The sequence below is a fragment of the Octopus bimaculoides genome, chromosome 11 (assembly GCF_001194135.2).
Source record: "Octopus bimaculoides isolate UCB-OBI-ISO-001 chromosome 11, ASM119413v2, whole genome shotgun sequence".
Lineage (NCBI taxonomy): Eukaryota > Metazoa > Mollusca > Cephalopoda > Octopoda > Octopodidae > Octopus > Octopus bimaculoides.
Genome location: NC_068991.1, coordinates 12,917,505 through 12,928,150, shown reverse-complemented (window position 1 = coordinate 12,928,150; position 10,646 = coordinate 12,917,505). Strand labels below are relative to the sequence as shown.

The window sequence follows — 10,646 nt, the reverse complement described above, 5'->3', positions numbered from 1 at the left end:
TATATATATATATATATATTATATAAACACTTGGTGATTACCGAAATGTCAGATCGTTCTATTTTAGCCTAAAATAAATATATAAAACTGTACACACATGCATACATACAGACAGACAGAATGGTGTAGCAAACTCAGTCATTGCTAATTAAAAAAAGGAACTAGATTGACCCTTTTCCTATCAAGAAGCACAAAAATTGTTAGTCATCTAGGAGGAACAACTGTATTTGGTAGCAAGGGTTGATTGGATGGTTAATGCACGTTAACATGCATGTACACAGTTCCAAAGTTTAATTCGAAGCAAAAAGGACTTCATTTCTTATGAATTCTAAAAGTATGTAATCTAGCTATTTTTTCCCCTTCAATTCGTTCTCATATTAATTTATACAACTTGGGGAAATACTATAAATAGCATGCAAACCGAATGTGTATGCTGTGTATATTTTTTTTTCTTTTATTTGTTTCAGTCTTTGGATTGCGGCCATACTGGGGTTGCCACCTTGAAGGGCTTAGTCGAATAAATCGCCCCAAGTACTTATTTTTAAGACTGGAACGATCGATTGTTTTTGTCGAACTGCTAAGTTACGATGACGTAAACAAACCAACATCGGATGGCAAGCGACGGTGGGATGCACTCACACATACATGTGTGTGTATGTATGTATGTGTGTGTGTGTGTGTGTGTGGTTCTTTCACTTTCTGTCTACCAAATTGACAAGGTTTTATTTAGCCCGGAGCAATAGTGGAAGACACTTGCCCAAGGTGCTGCGAAACGGGAATGAACCCGAGACCAAAACCCACACAAATACACGTTAATGTACTTATCAATATTTTAAAACTACATATTCTTAAAACTCGATATTTAGTTAAAGTACTAAGTCTTTCCTTTTTTCTCTTTCGTTTTAAAATCATTTAAACATTTCGTCAGTTTAATTGTAGCACGCCCCCAATTTAACAAGTGTATTAATTAAAGACGCAAAATTCGAAAGAATGTGCAGAGAATGCCGAAACAAGATTAGAAAGAACGTACAAAAAATGCTGAAGATTGTCGATTTACCTACCATTCTATTAGTCTTTTTTCCCAAAACAACCTGGTATTTTTCCTAGCACGAGTGTTCAAATGCTATTAAAGAAAACATAACTCATAGATTGACTAGTTATCGAAACTCTTCATACGAGAGTAAAAATAGTGAGTGCCAGAAGGTCTTCCTACCTAAAACTCCCTTAACTATTTCGATGAAGCTCTGAGAGAGGCTTTTAATAGAGTCAATAAAAAAAAAACCGTTCAAGAACTGGCAGAATCGTTGCCGCGCCGGACAAAATGCTTAGCGGAATTTCTTCCAACTTTACGTTATAAGTACAAATTCCGCCGCGGTTGATTTTGCTTTTCAGGCTTTCGGGGTCGACCAGTCAAGTACAGGGGGTCGATGTAAGCGACTAGCCCCTTCCTCCTAAAAATTGCTGACCTTGTGTCAAAATTAGAAAACAATATGGAACCGTCCAGTAAACGAAATAAATTACGACGAGGTTTATATTGCTTATATATTAATAATATTCATCAATTACGTTCATTAAGTTTACAACTTTTCACGTTACATCTCACCGAGTAACTTTTGATTTCCACTCCCGCCAACTCGATATTAAAATAATAGCCATACACTGGAATCTATTCAACCAGCTACACAACTTGATAGCTCAACCTGCTAAAAATAGCAGCCAAATCTCACCAAACTATCTAAAAAAAAACAATAGATTATCTTGTACTAGATAATTAAAAAAAGACGGCATAAGTCACAACTGGAACTCTTTTGCTCAGAGGGTTTACTCGATCCTAAAGTAGATGAGGCGTTCTGCTAACGATAGTGATGCACTGAGTTTCCAATAGCAACACTATCTATCGCTAAGGCTCAGCTTTCAGTTTGAGTAAACTTGTAATTACTACGCTGATCGCCCGATCGACAGTCGTACAAACAGGACAAGGTCTTTGCCGAGATCTTTTAGGACCAACTTACTTTATTGTTACCTCTCTCACACTGTTATACACCACCATGTCTTCGCACAGAGCCATTTTGCAGCCACTCGACATTCAAAAAACCGCCTAAGCTCTCTCTCTTTCAAATCACTCGCTTCCTTTCTTAAAAAGAAAAGGTATATGTGTATGCCGGGGCTCAAACCGTAATCATCTCGTGTTTCAAAAACAAAACAGTGTGGTCACATCTTGAACAACTTCGATCCTAGATCTGGAGCTAAACACCATTGTTATTAGCAGAGCAAAGAACGGCGGAAACGGAGGAACACCATACTAAATAGTTATGTCATTTCACGTTCAAGTTCAAACCTTGCCAAAGTAAGATTTTGCTTTTCATCCTTACGGTATCAATAAAAGTATTAGTTGAGCACGTTAGGTTAATTAAATCGAATACACCTCTATATTAATTAAATTAGTGAACTAGTGCAAAAGTCGGAAATCATTAAGATTCGCGGTCACTTCAACGAAGATTATACCTTTAGATTCGTTTGCGTTACATTTGTAAGAATATGGTCTGTTATTTCCTCCCTGAAGCCCTCTTTAATTATAATCTGACTACGTGAGTGATTATAAGCAGTTTTATTTTACTTTTTATTAAGAAAAGAATATGAACTTGGGTGAAGTGTAAAATAGCACCCAATTTTGCAAGCCTTCCTACACTGGTAAAATTGGTGTGATCAATACTCAACTCAAACACTTGCAAGAAAACATAGACGTGGAGGAAACTAAGCGAAGACAATCTGGTCCAAACGATAAAAGCACCAAGGTCCTACAGGCGATAGTACAAGGTGTTCGAAATGTCTCTCCGCAGTAAGTATTTTATTGCAAAACAAATATTTGTAAGATGGAATAAGACTACAAAAGAATATATTAGACTTTACAAAACTTCAAAAAGCTTTATAAGAGAGAGGTGTTGAAAGTGTCGTCCTTCATTTTCAATACATAAGTTGACTCTTCTACACATGCTTTGAAATACAGTCTGATGCGGTATGGACCGTGTGAAGGTTTTATGATTGCGTCTTTTAGCTCATTAATGGTTTTTGGGGCGATTCTTGTACACTGATCCTTTACTTGCTCCCCAGAAAAAAAAAAATCTGGCAGTGTTAAATCAGGTGATTCTTGGTGGCCAAAGTCCCTTCGAAATAATCCGTTCACCCGAAAAATTCACTGCGGAGAGACTTTTTTTTAACACCTCGTATTATTAAACTTTGACGAAGGCGAAGATCTTGGCAAAATCGTTAGCATGCCGGACAAAATACTTAGCGGCATTTCGTCCCGCCTTTACGTTCTGAGTTTAAATTTCGTCGAAGTCGACTTTGCCTTTTAGAAAGTCGATGAAATGTGCACCAGTTGAGCACCGGGATCGATGAAATAAGTTGAGTAACGGAATCGATGTAATCGATGTAATCGACTAGCCCCCGCAAAAAAAAAAAAAAAATTGCAAGCCCTGTGCCTATAATAGAAAGGATTAGTAAACTGGGTGGCGGAGAGTACAATTGTCAATATTCTCTATCCATTGAATCAATAATAAATCCCTTTGAGCTAATGAGGGAATATATTGTAGCTCGACCTACTAGAAATAACCATAAAGGCCTCAAATCGTAAGAAAGGAAGAACACACTGGACAATGTAATCTCTGTTATACAAAAAAGACGGAAGAGTCACGACTGAAATGTCTTCGATCACTGGTCAACTCGATTAGGGTCAAACAACAGCAACAACAAATATAAAATCGGTGAGATGAAAAAGATCTATAAAAATGTTTACATGATCTCTCAGATTATCGATTAGACAATTTATCTGGCCTCCACTCTCTTTACTACTGAGATATATATCATCGAGTCGATGCAAATATCATCAGATCGAAATAAGTTCTCCTTATTATAGAATTTCCAATGCTTCAAAATTAAGATCCAAAACAATAGCAACCGGATGTGATCGTTGTAGAATGAATTTTAAAATGGTCAATGTCTAGTATCAGATCAGCTCTGATCTGTCTGAGCAAACAATAATGATCAAAGATGCTCCAGCCGTGACTATCTCATCTTACTTCCAGACATAGTGTTTCTAGGACTACAGTATGAGATGTATCCTTCACTTTTTAAGGAAGATTCATTTGAATGTGATTTGAAGACGAGTTGGCTGCAATTTTCATATAAAGTTTGCGGTTTTAATTTTCATTCTTTTGGAAATACCTTTATATCTAGCGCCTAAAACAAATCTCATTTAACTTAATCAATCTCCCTCTCGCTCTCTTCTTTGGCAAGGTATAAATATATAAGTAAATCGAACATTGCTGCCATTACTCTCAAGGAAGGCCATAGAAAATTTAACTTCCTAACAAGTCTCAAGGATATGAAGAATCAAATAAAGTTTTGTACCTGAAAGTTCTTAGAACGAACAAATAAGCTCTACATGCAACGAGTACTTTTTCTCACGTGTATACATAAACGTGCGCGTAATACATATACATATAAATATGTATATGATGGTTTTCTTTCAGTTTCCATCTACCACCTCCACTTACAAAGCGTTGGTCGGCCCCGAGCTATAGACACTTGCCCAAGGTTCCACGCAGTGGGACCGAAACCATACACACAACGTGAACGTCCCGTCCCCTTCGCTACGTCATATTTACCCACCAAATCAATCAGATTCAACAAGTGCCTGTCCGTACTGTGATGCAACAATCCACCCATCACCACTGCTAATACAGGAGAATGTAACCAAGCCGTATAAAGACCTCTTGCAAATCTCTGGCTAGTAAGGTTGTACAATATCATTTAGAAATTGTAACTCCTGTTCAAAGTAATTCGTACAAGATTGTCTGTCGTATCTCGGGGCGGTTCTTGTGCCAATAATACGAACTAAAGACAGACACGGGAGCAGACCTAGTGTAGTGAAGAGCATGCCATTGGTGAGGTCGCAAATGGCACGAAATGACTTTTGACGAACCTGATTGATTGAATAACCGAGCGGTTAATCAAACAATCGATTAGTTTACTGGTTAAATAGTTAACCAATTGACAAATTAATAATAAAATGAAAGAACTTGTGCGCGAGTGTTGTCGGCAACAAAATGTTTTAATACACGAGTTCGCATCAAAAGTAAACTTAAGACAAAAACGATTAGAGTTCTTAGGAGAGAAAACTAGTTGTCAAATCGTTTGTTACGGGAGGTTGATTCAACACTTTTCGGTCAATCAACTTGCAAGAAATAACACCGTTATTTCATCCTTTTCACAATATAAAAAAAAATATATGCGCCCTTTTAAAGCCTAACCAGGCTCATGGGCCCGGTTTCCCGGTTTCAGTGGCGTATGTGTTCCCCAGCTGGACGGGACGCCAATCCATCGCAGCGTAACTCTTTTGCCAGTGAAATGAAGTGTTTTGCTCAAGAACACAACGCGTCGCCCGGTCCAGGAATCGAAACCACAATCTTGCGATCCTGATGCCGACTCCTTGACCACTAAGCCACGCGCCTCCACTTTTCACAATATACTGTCTGGAAAAAAAAAAGAAGACCACATTGGACACTATGCTTGAAAAATTACGACGGGATTGTAACACCGATCCTATGCCTGCGCAATTGAGACGGATACAGAGTGGACTAAAACAACCTTTATGCTGAATGTTCGGAATTACATTACTTTGAGGATAACATAAACCGAAGAATTGTGGATCGAGCCAAGATCTGGAAATCAATGTGTTTTTAAACAAGGAAAATATAACATACATGTACTTGAAAGCATGTTCAGCAAAATTAGGCTATACTCGGTCGTTGGCTCGAAGTCAACTTTAACAGACTATACACAATATAAAACATTCCAGTCTCAACTATTCCGTCTTTTGTTCAAGCATATTTTTAGAATTAAAGTATTCGATGGGGGATATAATGTGAGGTAGTCTTGCGGCTTTACCTAGCAGTTCGATCGGCAATTATGAAGAAGTTCTTTCAAAAGGTTCATAACTACGGTAGAGTGCGCTGAGAATTTAGCTTCTGATGCTCCAATTAAGGTGACCTGTTACTGAAGGCATTCCAGCCGTGACTATCTTAACTTCCTGTATAACTATTCTGTAATTATGACTACACTAACAAGTGTCTTTTTTTTTTTTTTTTGAGATGGTATATTCTGTGATTTGAGGAAGATTTGGTTGTGTTTTTATTGTAGGTCCGAACGACCTCGAAGAGGTTCCAGCAGCCCCAGATGTTCATAAACAGGGTAGATGAGTCAACTAGTGAGCCTCTATATGATCATTCCATCTGCTATAAATGACAGCTAACTCACACTCAAATCACAACCTACTAGCTTTAAAAGGGCATGTAGAATAACACGAAACAGAGTTCTCTAGACATAAGGGATCATCACAGCTGAAATACCTTAAATCATAGGGAATTAAAACTGTGGAGGCGCAATGGCCCAGTGGTTAGAGGATCGCGGTTTCGATTCCCAGACCGGGCGTTGTGTGTTTATTGAGCGAAACACCTTAGCTCCACGAGGCTCCGGCAGGGGGTGGTGGCGACCCCTGTTGTATTTTTTCGCCCCAACTTTCTCTCAATCTTTCTTCCTGTTTCTTGAGTAACGTTGCGATGGACTGGCGTCCCGTCCAGCGGAGGGGGGGGGGGAATATACGCCATAGAAACCGGAAAACCGGGCCCATGAGCCTGGCTAGGCTTTGAAAGGGCGACAAAAAAAATTAAAACTAGATCAGAGAAATCCAAAGTAGTAGGGCACCAAGAGTAAGGCAATCCAAGGTCTAAAAGCTGAGTAGAACAATCCAAAAAGGTTTACAATCAAGGTAAGATAAACCAAGAAGGAATATATAATAAGAGTAGAACAACTGAAACGGATATATAAACTAAAGGGTTTATAACCATAATGTATGAGTAGAGCAACTTTAATGAAACTGTAGGTCGAACAATTAGTGATGCAGAACATTTTAAAAGATATACTCCTGGATATGAAGCAGTAACCACAAGAAAAACATCATTGCCAGTATTGAAATGTTCTATCTTTGATATAATCACAATGACAAAAATAAAACGTGGCTCTTCTTCCTAACTATAGATTATCGAAACAGACACAAGCACATGTACACATGCGTATATATGAGCACGTAAACACAGGCGTACATATGTATAGTGAGGATTTTTCTTATTTCCCTCATAAATTCTTTATATTTAGTTTGGAACAATATCGTTTTTAAATCCCTAAGTCTGATGTTTTACAACCTAATTTTCAAATTACACTATTTTAACATGTTGTCCGTGAATTCTGTGGTGAATCACAAAATGTCTTGGGAATAACTGGAAAACTGATTACGCCATCATCGGTTTAAAATTATGTGACAGTAGATCATGGCAGATTTCATGACACCATCACACACGACGTGTAATGCGTGTCTGCTTAAGTTTGTATCTTGCATATATGTAAAACTCCCATAGCATTCTAACTTTTTGTAGAATTCTATATAAAACTGTAACGCTGTCAACTAGTGTCTTTCTATCCGATATTATTTTGTATAAGCTGAAATTATTCCTTGTCAATGCATGGTAAACTGTCGATAAAGTGTTGTACTTGTATGTCCAATGTAACAGTTTGAATCGGGAAGTTTACAACTTTCAGGTTTACACTGAAATTTTTATATTACATCAGTAGTCTGAGCTACATTTTGTGGTTAGCCGATTTGTTTAATGTTGAAGAGATTTTGCATCCTGGTGTAAATATAATACACTTTAACAATGCGTTTATGGTTACGTGTGGTAAAGCTTGTATTCTGATATATGAATTTTTTCTAACGATATAGTCATTCATTATCAAAGAGTGTAGCTGGTTGCTATAGTATACTAAAAGCGTGACTTGTATACTAGTGGGTGTAGTATCATTGTGGATGAATTTGCTCTTAGCCTTCTATTAGGGTGAGATAGTTCGCTCTGAGCGATAAGGCACACGAGGCTTAATAATAACACGATCTCTCCAACCAGCTCTGTTTTCTACAAGTGGTTTTAGAGCGCCCTGCTGATCTTTTCCTCTTCAGCCTGTCACTTTAGTGCCACCGTACAATCGCTTTCTCGATCTTGTCAGAGGACGTGTCCGATCCAGTTCCAGCGTCTTATTTCACCACTGATTCTATTGATGCCCGCTGTCGTTTCAAATGTGTTATTTCGAACTCTTTGCAGCCACTTGATGTCGAGTATTCTCCTTGAACATCTGAAACGGAAGCTGTCCATTGTTTTTTTACTTCCATTTTTGCAAATTTCCAGTTTTCACATCCGTAGAGTTAATAATGGTCAGACTAATATCTTGAAAAGCTTCGTTTTGCGGCCTATAACTTTGCTTCACCATACGCTAGTTAACCCTTTCGATACCAACCCGGCTGAAACCGCCTCTGGCTCTGAAGTACAAATGTCTTGTTTTCATAAGTTTCAAATTAAAATCTACCAAACCTTAGTCACAATTTATGTTGCTCACACCAGCTTAATGGTAACTAAGTTATTTTATTAAATTCTTTGTTATATTTAAAATTAATTGAAAGAAACACAGAGCTCTCAAAATAAATACGGTAACAAAAGGGTTTAAATCGCAATGAATTGATAACAGCAAAGTCATAAGCAGGCGAAACAACTCGCCCTAAATCCCATTCAGCAGAGAAGGACATCGGTGTTTCGTCATTTTTGTAACTTACCGACGTCACATTGAAGCGTCATATTCTCATTGCAGCTTCTCTACCATTCTTCCTGCTTGTTCTTGCCAATGGTTCTTCCTTATGTGACTTCAGAGCGCCCAGTTGCTCTTTTCCTTCTTCTGGCTACCACTTTAGTGCCACCATACAATCGCTTTCACAATGTTGTCTGGTGACACGTCCGATCCAGTTACAGCGTCTTCGTCCTATTTCGTGACTGATCCGTTGTCGTTTCAAATGTGCTTATTGCTGGTTCTTTGCAGCCACTTCATGTCGAGTATTCCTCCTTAAACATGTGAAATGGAAGCCGTCCATTGTTTTTTACTTCCATGTTTTATCACTTTCCAGTTTTCCCATTCACAGAATTAATAATGGTCAGAACAACGTCTTGAACAGCTTCAGCTTTGTTTTGCGGCAAATACCTTTGCTTCTCCACACCTTTGTTAGACTGTAGAATACTATCCGGGCTTCGGATATTCTGTTTTTATATCGTCCGTTTCCCCTCCGTGGTCGATGATTCTCACACGAGCTTTGTTGCCTGGCATTATTCCTTAGGATTTTACATTTTTACTGAGTGGGGTTTCGGGCAAATTCTGTCAGCGAAAACAAATCAAATTTCAACAGAGTCGTGCTTTAATGTAACATAAAAAGAAAACTGCTCCCTAACATACAGACACACACAAAGCTTGCGGATTCACACACACCTACACAAGATTCTAAAAGCATACACACATGATGCATACATAAGTGCACACTTCTCTGCACATAATGGATACGCACATATGTGCACACATGCTGACACATACACAATAATAATAATAATAATAATAATTCTTTCTATTAAAGGCACGAGGCCTCAAATTTGGGAGGAGGGGGAGAGTCGATGACATCGACCCCAGTGTTTCACTGGTACTTAATTTATCGACTCCGAAAGGATGAAAGGCAAAATCGACCTCGGCGGAATCTGAACTCAGAACGTGAAGACTGACCAAATGCTGCTACCCTGCGTGCTAATATTCCTGCCGGCTCGCCACCTTAATAATAATAATAATAATAATAATCCTTTCTAATATATGCAAACAACTTTTACACATGATTCTGAAGAGTCGAATTTGATGCGTGCCAATGACACCTCAATATTTACTTATATTATTTGCATGATAAAGCGATATTCATAAGATCAAATCCAGATGAAACAATTGTAAATTTATCTAATTAAAGGACGTGTTTACTCCATTCTTCTTCGATCGATCAATCGATCGATGGACGGACGGACAGATATATACATACACGCACACATGTATGTACATATGCACCATACTGCTTGCATGAGTTGATATTAAATTAAGTGGGTTTATAAGGATAGTTAATGAGGGGGGAAATTTAGTAAGCTCATTTAATCGATGGAAAACCTTAAAACAATTGAAAAATACTAAAGATGGGAAAAACAACAGAAGAAAAGTATTTTTATTGTTTTAAATTCAACATTGAGCCAAAAACAGGAACGGGAATGATGCCACTGAAGGGATAGAAATATAGAAATATTAAGGAAAAGCTTAATAGGGACAGCATGCAATATAGTATGCTATGTTGCAACATCTGATGTACTTGCAGAGCAAGTGACTTCGTGTGCTGAAACAAAAAGAATTGCAGCGTGGAAGGTGTTTATAAGCCATTTAAAAACACACAAATACAGTTAGATTCACTCCAACGTTTAAATTTAATTTGTCAAAATATTTTCCTCGCTTTGAAACCGCGACCTGTTTACTGACAAAATTTCGTGCTTGTTAGTGAACAGATCGCAGTTTCAAAGCGCCGAAAATATTTTGACAAATTAAATTTAAATGTTGGAGTGAATCTAACGGTTTTTGTGTTTTTAAATGGCTTATAAACACCTTCCACGCTGCAATTGTGTGTGTATATATATATATAT

The 10,646-nt window shown here is 37.9% G+C and overlaps 1 protein-coding gene across 1 annotated transcript in view; it reads right to left on the bottom strand.

Annotated features, from left to right (window-relative positions):
* The window catches only part of LOC106872934 (poly [ADP-ribose] polymerase tankyrase), a 155,738-nt gene extending 154,627 nt beyond the window's left edge, over positions 1 to 1,111 (bottom strand). The window contains exon 1 of the mRNA XM_052971557.1: positions 1,062 to 1,111. The gene's annotated coding sequence lies outside the window, so the exon portion shown is untranslated. The remainder of the gene's footprint in view (positions 1 to 1,061) is intronic.
* Between the last annotated feature and the right edge of the window lie 9,535 nt (positions 1,112 to 10,646).